Below are 14,056 nucleotides of genomic sequence, written 5' to 3' on the forward strand. Positions count from 1 at the left end.
TATAACATTACTATAATAACAATGATCAGTGCATCATGAACCTTCTGAAGACACCCGACATGGCAAACTTTGCATTGGATACCACACAATCATATTATAAGAATGAACATGGGGGTGCAGGGTGTTCCCCTGAGATACAGAGTGTCACATCTGCCCCCTTAATTTCCTTCAAGAGGGTTAGTCACTGACTGTCTCGATGGCAGTTTGTGTTATAGTTCTCTTTGCATCCAGCCATCAAGGCCATGAGGCGGTGTGCCTCAGTTTCCCCTTCCACACAACAGATCATGTTTACTATGGCCTCTCTGTTGTGATAGGCTTTCAGCCTGTTCACATGCACAAGTTGTGGGACAGCATCATCAAGGGGCTTTCTAACTTGATATGTGTCCTCATTTGCCACTTCTGTTATCTCAAAGGGTCCCTCCCAAGAGTTTTGTATTTTATACTTTTTTGCAGGGCTTAATACCATTATCAAATCCCCTATTTCAAAAGTGTGCTTACAATATTCTTATCATACCACGCCTTTTGCCTGGATTGACTGTCTTGGAGATTGGTTTGAATGATTTCCATCATGTCTTTTCTAAACCTCTGAACATATTCAGTTACCAGTTCTTCTTTTACCTCAATGTTTCCCTCCCAGGAATCTTTAATGAAATCGAGAGGTTCCCTCACTTTTCTTCCATACAAAAGATAAAATGGGGAAAAAACTGTGGATTCTTGGGGTACCTCCCTGTAAGCATACAACAGAAATGGTAATAACTCATCCCAATTTTGGCCCCTCTTCTGAATGTATCTCCCCAGCATGGATTTTAGAGTCCCATTGAACCTTTCTACTAAACCATTGGCCTGTGGGTGATATGGGGCAATTTTCAGTTATTTTGTCCCACACAACTTCCACAGTTCGTTGAAAATTTGTGACATGAAATTTGACCCTCGATCAGATAAAATTTCTTTAGGGAAACCCACTCTGCTGAATATAGCGAGAAGGGCCTTCACCACAGTCTTGGCTTCAATATTAGACAGAGCAACTGCCTCAGGATACCTGGTGGCAAAATCCACTACAACTAAGATATACCTGTTCCCTCTCCGAGTGGAACGCTGCATAGGGCCCATGATGTCCATCGCTACTCTTAGGAATGCCTCCTGTATCACAGGCAAGAGACATAGAGGAACTTTCTGGGGTCCTACAGGCCTTTTCGTCTCCTGGCACAATACACAAGACCTGCAATAATCTTTTACATCCTTTTGTATTCCTGGCCAGTAGAAATTCTTCTTCAGCCTGTCATAGGTTCCTTGCACCCCCAAATGACCAGCAAAGGGACCATCATGTGCTAGCTGCATTAAGTCCCCATGGCATTGGCTGGGTACAACCAACTGTTTAAAGGACTGCCCAGTGCTTTTGTTTTTTCTCACAGGAGTCCCTCTATATAAATTCCCGCCATCTTCAAAAAACTTCTCCCCATTCTCCCTCTCTGGGATTCCCTCTAGAACAGGAGTCGGCAACCTTTTAGCAGTGGTGTGCTTCAATTATACACTCTACACTCTAATTTAAGGCTTTGCGTGCCAGTAATACATTTTAACGTTTTTTAGAAGGTCTCTCTATAAGTCTATAACAGGGGTCGGCAACTTTTCAGCAGTGGTGTGCCTAGTCTTCATTTATACACTCTAATTTGAGGCTTTGCATGCTGGTAATACATTTTAACGTTTTTTTAGAAGGTCTCTCTATAAGTCTATAATATATAACCAAACTAGTGTTATATGTAAAGTAAACAAGGTTTTCAAAATGTTTCAGAAGCTTTATTTAAAATTAAATTAAAATGCAGATCTTATCAGTTTAGTGTGATCCTTGCCCTTGCTTTTCCTTGCTGAGTTTTCCAATGTCTGGCACGTATTTGGATACTTTAAGCTGCATACAGGCTTCTGAGTGATCACTTGTTAACTGGCTCCGAAAGGGACAGAGGACAGATTTCATGTGTGAAAATACCTGTTCACACAGTTATGTGGATCCAAATGCTGAAAGCATTGCAAACACAATTTTCTTCAAACAGTTAAATTTCACTGGCAGGGACGTCCAGCAGGTCAGAATAGAGGCCCCATGATCTCTCTCGGTAGCTTCAAGTGCACTCCACAGATCCACAAACTTTGATGTCCACAATTCTGAGCTTTTTAACTGAATGAGTTGCATTTCGAAATCTTCAACACCCATCCACTGAAATACAGACAAATCCAAGTCGCTTTCATTGAACTTTTCAGGTTTAATTAGAAAAGAAAGCATTGGGCCAAATCGCTGGAAATCTTGAAATCTGTCAGAAAATTCTGATTCCAGTTCTTGCATGTGCTTTCCAATCTCATCGACACTGACAGTGCAACATGTCGATAGCTCTTTTATGAGTTGGAAGTAGCGGAAAGTAGAAGTTTGAATATCCCTGGAAAAAACTGCTAGTTTCACAACAAATGCTTTCCAGGCTTCATAAAGATCCAGAACTGTTTGCCTTGCACCCTGGAGACAGAGGTTGAGTTCGTTTAGGTGAGCAGTGATATCAGTTAGAAACATGAGCTTACACAGCCATTTGTCATCATCCAGTTCGGGGTAGTTTTGTTCTTTTTCCGACAAAAAGGCCTTGATTGCATCAAAACAGTTTACAATGCGCACCAAAACCTTGCCACGACTTAGCCACCAAATGTTGCTGTGAAGTGGGATGTCGTTATAAGCACATCCCACTTCTAGCAGTGCTTGAAATTGTTTGTGAGTCAAAGTAGATCGAGCAACAAGGAAATTCACAATTCGCACCACTGTATTCATCACATTATTAAGCTCTGAATTAGAAATTTTAGCACACAGGTTTTCTTGATGGATGATACAGTGAAATTTGACTGTCGGATGGCCAATCTGATCTTCAAGTAACTTTACAAATCCCTTCTGTTTTCTGACCATGGCAGGAGCACCGTCTGTTGTCACACAAAATATTTTTCTGATGTCAACTCCTCGTTCTTCAAAGAAGTTTACAAAACTTTCCAGTATATCTTCCCCCTTTGTTGTGCCATGCAGGGGTTTTAGGCAACAAAGTTCATCTTGGATTTCATCGGAAGCACAATATCTTGCAACAACTGCCAAATGTGGAACATCGTTTATATCCATGCTCTCATCAACTGCAACACTAAACACTGCTGTGTCTTTCAATGCAGTCATCTGCTTTTCCTTAATGTTTTCTGCCATTTCACTTATGCATCTCTCAACTGTTCTGGCAGAGATGGGCAGTTCTTTTATTCTAGATATGATTGTATCTTTATTTGGCAAATCATTGAACAAAATCTCCAAACTGCTGAGAAAAACTTCATTTATATATTCCCCATCTGTAAACGGCTTTCCGTTTTTTGCAATGCACTGTGCAATCTTGTAACTTCCTTCTGTAGCTTGATTTTTACTTACACTTAAGCTTTTAAAAACACTGCTTTGCTTCTCTTAGGCTGCTACTGCCTTTTTATTTGATTCAGTCTTGTCTGCTTCGTCAAGAAAGGTTTTCTCATGATTCATTTCAAAATGTCGTTGAACACTTGATGTGCGACAAACACTTTCATAACAGAAAGCACAAATAGCACAGTCCTTCTTTTCAATAAATCCAAATGCGTCTGTCCAAGCAGGCTGAAATGATCGGACTTCTAGCTTCGCTTTCTTAGGAGCTGCCATTTTGTCAAATGTTCCCTTCAACTCTCAGTGGGGGAAAAAAATAGTGATAGAAGGCAGGCACAAGGTCAAATGCAGTGTGGTCTGATATCAGCAATTTTAAGATGGGGGCGCTGAGCTGCGCCCCCTCTTGCCTTGTGTGCAACCCTCACTGTCGCAGGCTGGGGACAGTGGGCCACAGTGGGGAAGCTGCAGAGCACTGATCCAAGGCCAGGAGCAGAGCCCAGGGTGGCCTGCTGGGACTCCAGGCCGGAAAGCAGGCTGAGCAAGGCTGGAGATCCCGACCCGGCTGGCAGGAGGTCAGCGGCTGGAACCCCAGATCAGCAGCTGAGGTGAGTGGAGCTGGCGGCTGAGCAGGGCCGGAGGCCTGGACCCTGTCTAGCAGGAGGCCTGCACAAGGTGAGTGGGGCTGCAGCGGGGGGGATCCCAGCTGGCAAGGGGCCAGCAGCCGGAACCCCAGAGCAGCGACTAAGCGGCCGCCCCTCTGGGGTTTTGGCCACTGGCTCCTGCCATCCAGGGTCTCAGCCCGTTGCTAGCCTGGGGTTCCTTCACCCAGGCCAGCAGCAGGTGCTGAATGGGGCTGCAGCAGGGAGGACCCCGGCTGGCAAGGGGCCAGCAGCGGGAACCCCAGAGCGGCGGCGGGCTGAGCGGCTCAGCCTGCCCCCGCTCTGGGGTTTCAGCTGCCGGCTCCTGCCAGCTGGGGTCTCAGCCCCCTGACAGCCTGGGGTTCCTTCCCCCAGGCCAGCAGTGGGTACTGAGTGGGACCTGCGGTGGGACCCCGGCTGGCAGGATCCAGCAGCGGGAAAGCCCCAGAGCGGCAGCGGCTCAGCCCGCCCCACGTGCCATCAAAAATCGGCTCACGTGCCACCTTTGGCACGCGTGCCGTAGATTACCGACCCCTGCTCTAGAACATACTTCCTTATGCTTTCTAGAGTGGGGTCAGTCTTTGCTCAACTGCAAAATCCCGGCAGCTAGCAACTGGGACAACGTCCTCAGTCACAGACAACATTTCCCCCACCCTTGGCCCTGAGGGCATGCTGTCCTCCTAGGGCATGGAGGAGCACATCCCAGCCCCTCCGCTATCTGAAAGCAGAATGCTGCTTTCTGCTGCAGGGGAATCAAGGAGACTTTCTCCATAGCAGTTTCTGGGGCTTCAACCATCCCTCCGGGGACCCAATACAGTATTCCTTCTTGCTACGGGTCACCACACTAATGGTCTTAGTCTTGTGGAAGAAATCATTACTCACTAACATGTCAGCCAGGATGCTGTCCATTACCCCCACAACCAGATTGCGTTCCAAACATTCCCACATCACTTGTATTTTAGCTAGCGGTATGGGGAACCTGGTTTCACCACCCCCACAATTTCTGCCATTTGGCCAGATAATATACTAGCCTTTGGGACCACACTCCGCTTAATCAGAGAGATCTGGGCCCCTGTATCCTTCCACCCCAAGTATTCCCTGCCATTAATTTTGACAGCTTTAATGAGCTCCATATCTGGTTCACTGGGGCCAGTCCCCACAAAACTTGCTAGGTAAGTTTTGGGAGTTCCTGCTTGGTTCCCCTCTGGGGCCTCTGTACTGAGGACAACCACATAACATGGGCTGGTGGGGGCTTACTTTCCCTCAGCTTGGGGCATCTGATCTTCAGGTGCTCCGTGGAATTACATGGAATTACAGTTGTAGCACCTTCTGGGTTCCTCTGTTTTGCTGGGAGATTTGGGATAGGAGTTACCAGTAGAGGGATATTTTTGGGTAAGAGAATGTTTAGGCTCCCAACCCGCTTCTTTCTTCCTGGGACAAAATGGGATCTTCCCTTCCCACCAGTTTTAAACTCCCCTTTCTGTGGCCTGCCCACAATAGACGCCTGAGTCTGTTCAAAGACATCAGCTAAAACAGCCATCTCATTCACCGTCTTTACATTTTCATCCCATAGACACTGCTTTACTTTGGCCTAACGTATGCTCAATAAATGCTCTTGAGCAACAAGATCAAGCATTCCTTCAAAACTTGCCACCTCTTTACCCCTCACCCATTTTCCCAACAAATCTTTCATTTTGTTTACATATTCCCCATTACTCATCCCAATATCCCTTTTAAGATTCCTAAATTTAATTCTATATGTTTCAGGGGTAATCTGAAAACTTTGCAAAGCAGTATCTTTAAATTGACAATAGTCTAAAGCATCTCCAATAGGCATTCCATTAAATACATTTCGAGCTTTACCAGTTAATTTTGCAATCAGGGTAGGAACTGTCTTATCATCAGTGATTTCATGTATTACACATGGCCTTTCAAAGGTAGTCAGATATTTAGCAATATTGTCCTCCTCACTGTATGCAGGACATACGTGGATTTGTGGATTTTTGGAGTGATGCAAGTCATTGGGCTCAGGGGGTTCTGGTTCTGCTTCTCTAGCAGGTCCAGCTGGTGTTTTCTCTCTCTTTCTCTTTCTCCTCTCTCTTTTTTTCTTCCATAGCCCTTCTGTGTGCAGCCTCCTCTCTGGCTGCCTCCACCTCCATAGTTTCCCTGGTCGCAGCTGCTTATTTGAGCCTCATTTGCCTGCCACATTTGAAACTCACGGTTCTTTGCCACTTTCAGTCTGGCCAGCTCTAATTTTGTAGCTGCCTCACTGGTAGTCATTTTTCTGCTTTCTTGTGCTTATTTCCCTCACCCAACAAAACTGTGACCTCCTTCTGACTGTTCTTAGTCACTGCACTTAATACTCACTTAAAATCACAAATATCAGTGCTTAAAGTGTGAACTCCACTTGGAGTAACAAGCTGCACATACATCCTGCTCACTGCGCCACTGTGACGTTCCCTTGGTATTGTCTGGGACTGGAGATATTGGCTAGTGTCATTCAGGTTGCACAATCCAAGTAGCAGCTGGGAGCAGCTTACACGCTAGAGGCTAGAAGTGAACAGCCCAGGAGTGGGGATTCTCACAGCAGAGCAGGGTAAGGCTGGCTCCCAGAGTTGAGGATTGGAGTGACCTAGCAGATCACTGGTCCAGATAACACCAGGGGAACATCACAGGGGGTGACACCCAAAGTAACACATTTGAAATGCAGGTACATAGTTAATATTCCTAAGTTCAGATACAGAAATGATACAGGTATGCCAATTAGATAATCACATTCAGTAAGTCATAACTTTTCTAATGATATCTCACATGAGCTATCTTGCATAAAGTATATCTTAGTTATGTGAGATCCATATCATAAGCATATTTTCATAAAGAATATGGAATGAAACATAACAGGCCGTCCCCAGCTCAGCGGCAGAGGAAACAACCCCGAGGGCTTGTTAATTGAGCTGCTGGTAGTTGAGACCAGAGAGGCCTGGCACACCTAGCACCTCAGCAGCAGGGGAGGCTCCTAAGCCAGTTACTGCACCTGCAGGAGAGAAGACCCTCCATTGAGAGGCACAGGATTGCCAACAAGCCAGGAAAACCCTAGCAGCATCACCTAGCTGTGCCCTGCACACCAGAGTGAGGCCCTAAAAACTCAGCTGCTCCCCTCACACTGCCTGTACCACTGCACTGGGGCATTTGCCGCCTTCCTTTCCGGGTTCAGCAATCCCTAGGCAGAGCCTGGCAGAAGGGCTCTTCTCTTGTAGACAGACCCTCAGCAGGCTTATTCTCATTTTCCCTTGCTCTGTATTAAACATTACTTCATAATGAAGCTCTGAGAGTGAGTGAGGAGATCCTCTCTCTGATCATGTCTCCGGTGCACACTGGAACCCCTGAAGAGAATCATGCTGGGAGCATATGCACAAACTGTGTCCTGCCATCTAGAGGTCATCAAGAGATGACTGACTGTGGCAGACCTAGGCATATGCTAACTGTCCAGAGAGCGCTCAAGCAGCATGACAGAGGGACAGATCTCCAAGCAGGCGCCGCCTTGCGAGGTGCCCCAGTATGCTGGGCACGGTGTCACCCACCTCCCCTGAGGAGAATCTTCAGCCACCTACTGGATCTTGTCTCCACTTCCTTGAGAGCCATCTCTGTGCTCTCAGCATGCAGATCCGAGACAGGGACACATCAGTTTGGAATGGCGAATATATACCTGTGGCCACCTGAACTCATTCTAAGCCAGAGAGCATAGGCTGATGCCAGGTGCCCACTTTGCAAAGCTGTCGCCTTCCATGTTCTGTATCAACCCCATGCACTTGGAGGGCCAGGAGGGGCTAGGCCCAGGCCCAGGGAGAGCCAGTGCTGCTCCACTCTACCGACTGAGGGAGGCTGAGAGCAGGTAAGGGCAGCACTGATCAAAGGGTCTTCCTCGCAGGTGGCTGGGCTGGAGTTGGAGGTGCTTGCAGGGATATCTACAGCCTGATAGTGTGTTTAATTGAGGGCTGCCTGGAGCAAACTGCCCCTTATCCTGTTGCTTTCTTTGAACTGGGCCCAGGGTCTTTTGTGTAACAGAGCCTACAGGGAAATGAGGAGGGTGTGTGTGTGTGTGTGTGTGTGTGTGTGTGTGTGTGTGTGTGTGTGTGTGTGTGTGTGTGTGTGTGTGTGTGTGTGTGTGTGTGTGTGTGTGTGTGTGTGTGTGTGTGCGAGCGAATGCCTGGCAAAGAGCAAGCAGGGAGGAGGAAGTGTCCTGCTAGCATTCTAAAGGCTGGTTGGCTTTTTACAAAGGGCCAGAAGCAGGGAAGGGAGGCACCTGCGGGAGAGACTCTTTCTGGTGCCCACTCTGTGCACCAGGACACTGTTCTGCACAGGGAGGAGGCCAGACATATATGGCCTGGCCGGTAGCTTCTCTGTTCCCAGTGCCTCTGGCAGCACTTTAGTTAGAGCCCCTGTCCAGTGAGGAGGAGAGAGACACAATCTGGGCCTTCGCCTCTCCACCTACAGGATGTTCACTGCAGTCCATTGGAGCCTTGGGATAATTGTTCTTGTTAGCTAGCTCCACCCAAGCAGTGGTTGTCTCCCATGCTCCTGAGTGCAGAGCTCATCCCTTCAAAAGGAGACAGCTGACACCTGAGTGGCTGCAGTGTTTTACCAATGGCCCACATCATCTGCTTCAGGCCATGAACACAGCTGGTTAGCACATGGAAACTTTTCATTATCCTGCCTTCTAAAGCTCATCTCGTTCTCTGAGGCTGAATGTGGCAGAGCACCATTGTCATGTTTTTGGGGGGCAGAGGTGGCTGAAATGAGAACGTCTTCTGTTGGACATCAGAAAGGCATGAGGAACAAAGAGCATACAGCAGTCGGTGTGCATACAGGCAGTGGCGGATTAGCCTACATTAGCCTACAGTGTGCATACAGGCCGTGCCCAGGGGCCCTGGCCTATTGGGGGGCCCAGCGCCCCAACCCACTCCACCCATCTGGTGCTCTTGCCGGGGAGCAGGGGAAGTTCCCCGTCCCGACCCCACTCCCCAGCAGGAGCACTGGGCAGGGGGGCAGAACGGGGCAAGCCCTCGCGCCCTGACCCCATTTCCCTGTCAGGAGCGTGGAGGGGTTGGGGGACTGCAGGCAGAAGGGGTGAAGAGGGGCCCCCACTTGCTCTGGCCCAGGGCCCCACAAAAGCTTAATCAGCCTCTGCATACAGGAGACATCACATAATGCAGTTTTTAATGCTCAGACACTGTGAGCTGAACACACCCCATCTGTGTGCCGCTCCGCTCAAGCCGTGCTCCCTCCATAAACCCCTTTGCTTCAGGGTGACCTTGTTTCTTGTATTTAATGTAGTAAATTGGGACAGGAGATCCCTGCGCAGGGTTCAGGCTAACTCCTGTGCTAGGCAAGGTCAGAACAAGGTGCACAGCATTAGCTTTCCTCCAGCGTGTACAGAAATAGTAATTTCCAAGAGAACTGAGACATTGTGCACATGGATTTTTGTTCTAGTGTTTCTGTTTTGTGAAGCAAACCAAATACTTCCCAAGGGAGTGAACAAATCAGGGATATTCTATAAACACACCAGCCTTCAGTAGCAATGAACCTCATTATGGGGAGCTCTTCTAATAACAAGCTATTTTCTGCAGACCTGCTCTGCGTTCAGTGGCAGGCAAAGGGACTTTGGAGTATATCAGAGAATAGGATGCTTCCAGTGGTTTAACAGTGTTGGCACCTCGGACATGGCTGTGTGCAGTTAACAAGAGTGTGCCTTTGAGAGAGATCTAGAACTGCAGGGACATATCTTTCTTACTCAGCCAAGCTGTTGTTCTACTGTTAGTGCTCAACAGAGACACGAAGCTAAGGACTGGAAGCTGGGAGTCTTCCCAGTTTGTCAAGCCAAGCTGAAGATGTCTGCGAGACCCCTCCCCGCCTGGAGGAACACAATATGATATAAATGAGTCATGCCAAGTGGAAGAATGCTTTCTCTGACTTGCTGTGCATAGGTTTCCCGAGCCCCATACTGCTGTGATTAGCAGATAGGTCCTGAGGCAAGCAATCTTGTAATGACTTTGCATTCATTTACTGTTCCAATTGGGAAATAGGCAGCACCACTCATCCTCTGAGCAGCCCCAGCCCTCACATCAGTTCTGACCCCTCTGGCCTATCATTCTCTCTAATTAGAGGAAGCTGTTCTTGTTACACGGAATTATCCAGGGCACATGAAATGGGGTGGAGTTAAAGCAGACAGCATTTCCCAGCCACGAGGAGCAAATACCCTGCGATGGCCCTGGAGTTGTATTGCTGCAAAGGGCAGAAGTGGAGGAGGTGTTGCTGGGGTTTTGGGGGGATCACCCAGACCAGTGAGGGGTTCTGGAACCAACTACCTTGGAACCATGGGTGCCTTTATGCTGTGCAACTTTCATAGAATCATAGAATATCAGGGTTGGAAGGGACCTCAAGAGGTCATCTAGTCCAACCCCCTGCTCAAAGCAGGACCAATTACCAACTAAATCATCCCAGCCAGGGCTTTGTCAAGCCGGGCCTTAAAAACCTCCAAGGAAGGAGACTCCACCACCTCCCTAGGTAATGCATTCCAGTGCTTCACCACCCTCCTAGTGAAATAGTGTTTCCTAATATCCAACCTGGACCTCCCCCACTGCAACTTGAGACCATTGCTCCTTGTTCTGTCATCTGCCACCACTGAGAACAGCCGAGCTCCATCCTCTTTGGAACCCCCCTTCAGGTAGTTGAAGGCTGCTATCAAATCCCCCCTCATTCTTCTCTTCTGGAGACTAAACAATCCCAGTTCCCTCAGCCTCTCCTCATAAGTCATGTGCTCCAGACCCCTAATCATTTTTGTTGCCCTCCGCTGGACTCTTTCCAATTTTTCCACATCCTTCTTGTAGTGTGGGGCCCAAAACTGGACACAGTATTCCAGATGAGGCCTCACCAATGTTGAATAAAGGGGAACGATCACGTTCCTCGATCTGCTGGCAATGCCCCTACTTATACAGCCCAAAATGCCATTAGCCTTCTTGGCAACAAGAGCACACTGTTGACTTATATCCAGCTTCTCGTCCACTGTGACCCCTGGGTCCTTTTCTGCAGAACTGCTACCTAGCCATTCGGTCCCTAGTCTGTAGCAGTGCATGGGATTCTTCCGTCCTAAGTGCAGAACTCTGCACTTATCCTTGTTGAACCTCATCAGGTTTTTTTTGGCCCAATCCTCTAATTTGTCTAGGTCCCTCTGTATCCGATCCCTACCCTCTAGTGTATCTACCACGCCTCCTAGTTTAGTGTCATCTGCAAACTTGCTGAGAGTGCAGTCCACACCATCCTCCAGATCATTAATAAAGATATTAAACAAAACCGGCCCCAGGACCGACCCTTGGGGCACTCCGCTTGAAACCGGCTGCCAACTAGACATGGAGCCATTGATCACTACCCGTTGAGCCCGACGATCTAGCCAGCTTTCTATCCACCTTACAGTCCATTCATCCAGCCCATACTTCTTTAACTTGGCAGCAAGAATACTGTGGGAGACTGTATCAAAAGCTTTGTTAAAGTCAAGGAATAATACATCCACTGCTTTCCCCTCATCCACAGAGCCAGTTATCTCATCATAGAAGGCAATTAGGTTAGTCAGGCACGACTTCCCCTTGGTGAATCCATGCTGACTGTTCCTGATCACTTTCCTCTCCTCTAAGTGTTTCATAATTGATTCCTTGAGGACCTGCTCCATGATTTTTCCAGGGACTGAGGTGAGGCTGACTGGCCTGTAGTTCCCCGCATCCTCCTTCTTCCCTTTTTTAAAGATGGGCACTACATTAGCCTTTTTCCAGTCATCTGGGACCTCCCCCGATCGCCATGAGTTTTCAAAAATAATGGCTAATGGCTCTGCAATCTCATCCGCCAACTCCTTTATCACCCTTGGATGCAGCGCATCCGGCCCCATGGACTTGTGCACGTCCAGTTTTTCTAAATAGTCCCGAACCATTTCTTTCTCCACATAGGGCTGGTCACCTTCTCCCCATATTGTGCTGCCCAGTGCAGCAGTCTGGGAGCTGACCTTGTTCGTGAAGACAGAGGCAAAAAAAGCATTGAGTACATTAGCTTTTTCCACATCCTCAGTCACTAGGTTGCCTCCCTCATTCAGTAAGGGGCCTACACTTTCCTTGACTTTCTTCTTGTTGCTAACATATCTGAAGAAACCCTTCTTGTTACTCTTAACATCTCTTGCTAGCTGCAACTCCAAGTGTGATTTGGTCTTCCTGATTTCACTCCTGCATGCCTGAGCAATAGTTTTATACTCCTCCCTGGTCATTTGTCCAATCTTCCACTTCTTGTAAGCTTCTTTTTTGCGTTTAAGATCAGCAAGGATTTCACTGTTTAGTCAAGCTGGTCGCCTGCCATATTTACTATTCTTTCTACACATTGGGATGGTTTGTTCCTGCAACTGCAATAAGGATTCTTTAAAATACAGCCAGCTCTCCTGGACCCCTTTGCCCTTCATGTTATTCTCCCAGGGGATCCTGCCCATCTGTTCCCTGAGGGAGTCAAAGTCTGCTTTTCTGAAGTCCAGGGTCCGTATTCTGCTGCTCTCCTTTCTTCCTTGTGTCAGGATCCTCAACTCGACCATCTCATGGTCACTGCCTCCCAGGTTCCCATCCACTTTTGCTTCCCCTACTAATTCTTCCCTGTTTGTGAGCAGCAGGTCAAGAAAAGCTCTGCCCCTAGTTGGTTCCTCCAGCACTTGCACCAGGAAATTGTCCCCTACACTTTCCAAAAACTTCCTGGATTGTCTGTGCACCGCTGTATTGCTCTCCCAGCAGATATCAGGGTGATTAAAGTCTCCCATGAGAACCAGCTTTAGTGCAGAGCCCTGACACCAGTAACCTACCTATCACCACAGGCTCTCACCCCGGCTCCGACCAGCCTAGTACTTCTTGCAGGGTGAACCCAGGAGCCCTCCCAGTCCCAAGTCTCCCCAACTGTGTCGTTCCAAGTTCTTAACTCCCAGGCACTGACTTGGCCCCTCTGGTTCATCACTCCTGAAGCCATGTCACCAGCCTCCAGTTTGCTTTGGTGCACACACTCCACAGAGTTTGCACACAAGAGACCTGCATGGGGTAAAAATAAATGGGAAGTTTATGTAATGCAAAAATCACAGCTTCAAAGCTGAAATGCCAAGGGAAGCAATAGGTACAAGTCACAGAGCAAATAAACAGAATGGCGCAACCTCCGGCTTCTCCCTTCCAAAATAGCTAAACAAATCGATATAACGTGGTTTCACCTATAACACGGTAAGATTTTTTGGCTCCCGAGGACAGCGTTATATCGAGGGAGAGGTGTACAAGTTACCCACTGCCTGTGAACAGTCTCCCATTATGCCCCCAGCCATAGAGGGACCCAGCATTTCACACACAGCTTCTGCCTAGATGCTGGCCCTCAATTGCTGGATAGATTTCACTTCAAATCTCTTCCCTTTTAAAAAAGTTTGCAGGGTGTTTTTCTTTCTCTTAGACTGTGGTGGTTCATGGTTATTCAGAACAGGGGGAAATTCCCTCTTGACCTGATAGCCAGGATGCCTCAGTGTCTTCCCATTAACTCTAATGACTCATTGTCTTTTCCTAGGTTGTACAATGCTAGGCAGTTGGAGCTAGGCTCGTCTGGCTGGGGAGGCAGCCCATCCATCTCTGATTGCCCACCACACTGCTTCTAGGTGGAGCTGAGTGGTTCAGCCCAAATTATAAACCCACTGTACACATACAGTGCATAATCCCAGTCTGTGAACGTATTTCAGCATGCCCATCGAGTTCAGAACATGACAAGTTTTCATAAAAGACTTTACTCCATAATAATATATGGAGCTATACCTAGCTCATAGAGCTGGAAGAGACCCTGAAAGGTCATTGAGTCCAGCCCTCTGTCTTCACTAGCAGGACCAAGTACTGATTTTGCCACAAATTGCTAAGTGGCCCCTTTAAGGATTGAACTCACAATGCTGGATTTAGCAGGCCAATGACTC

At 47.9% G+C, this 14,056-nt stretch overlaps 1 protein-coding gene across 2 annotated transcripts in view; it reads left to right on the plus strand.

Moving 5' to 3' along the window:
- Nucleotides 1-14,056, plus strand: part of BSN (bassoon presynaptic cytomatrix protein) — a 463,393-nt gene that overhangs the window by 394,132 nt on the left and 55,205 nt on the right. The gene's annotated exons all lie outside the window — the stretch shown is intronic.

This window comes from Chrysemys picta, chromosome 7, assembly GCF_011386835.1.
Source record: "Chrysemys picta bellii isolate R12L10 chromosome 7, ASM1138683v2, whole genome shotgun sequence".
In the NCBI taxonomy this organism is placed as follows: Eukaryota; Metazoa; Chordata; order Testudines; family Emydidae; genus Chrysemys; species Chrysemys picta.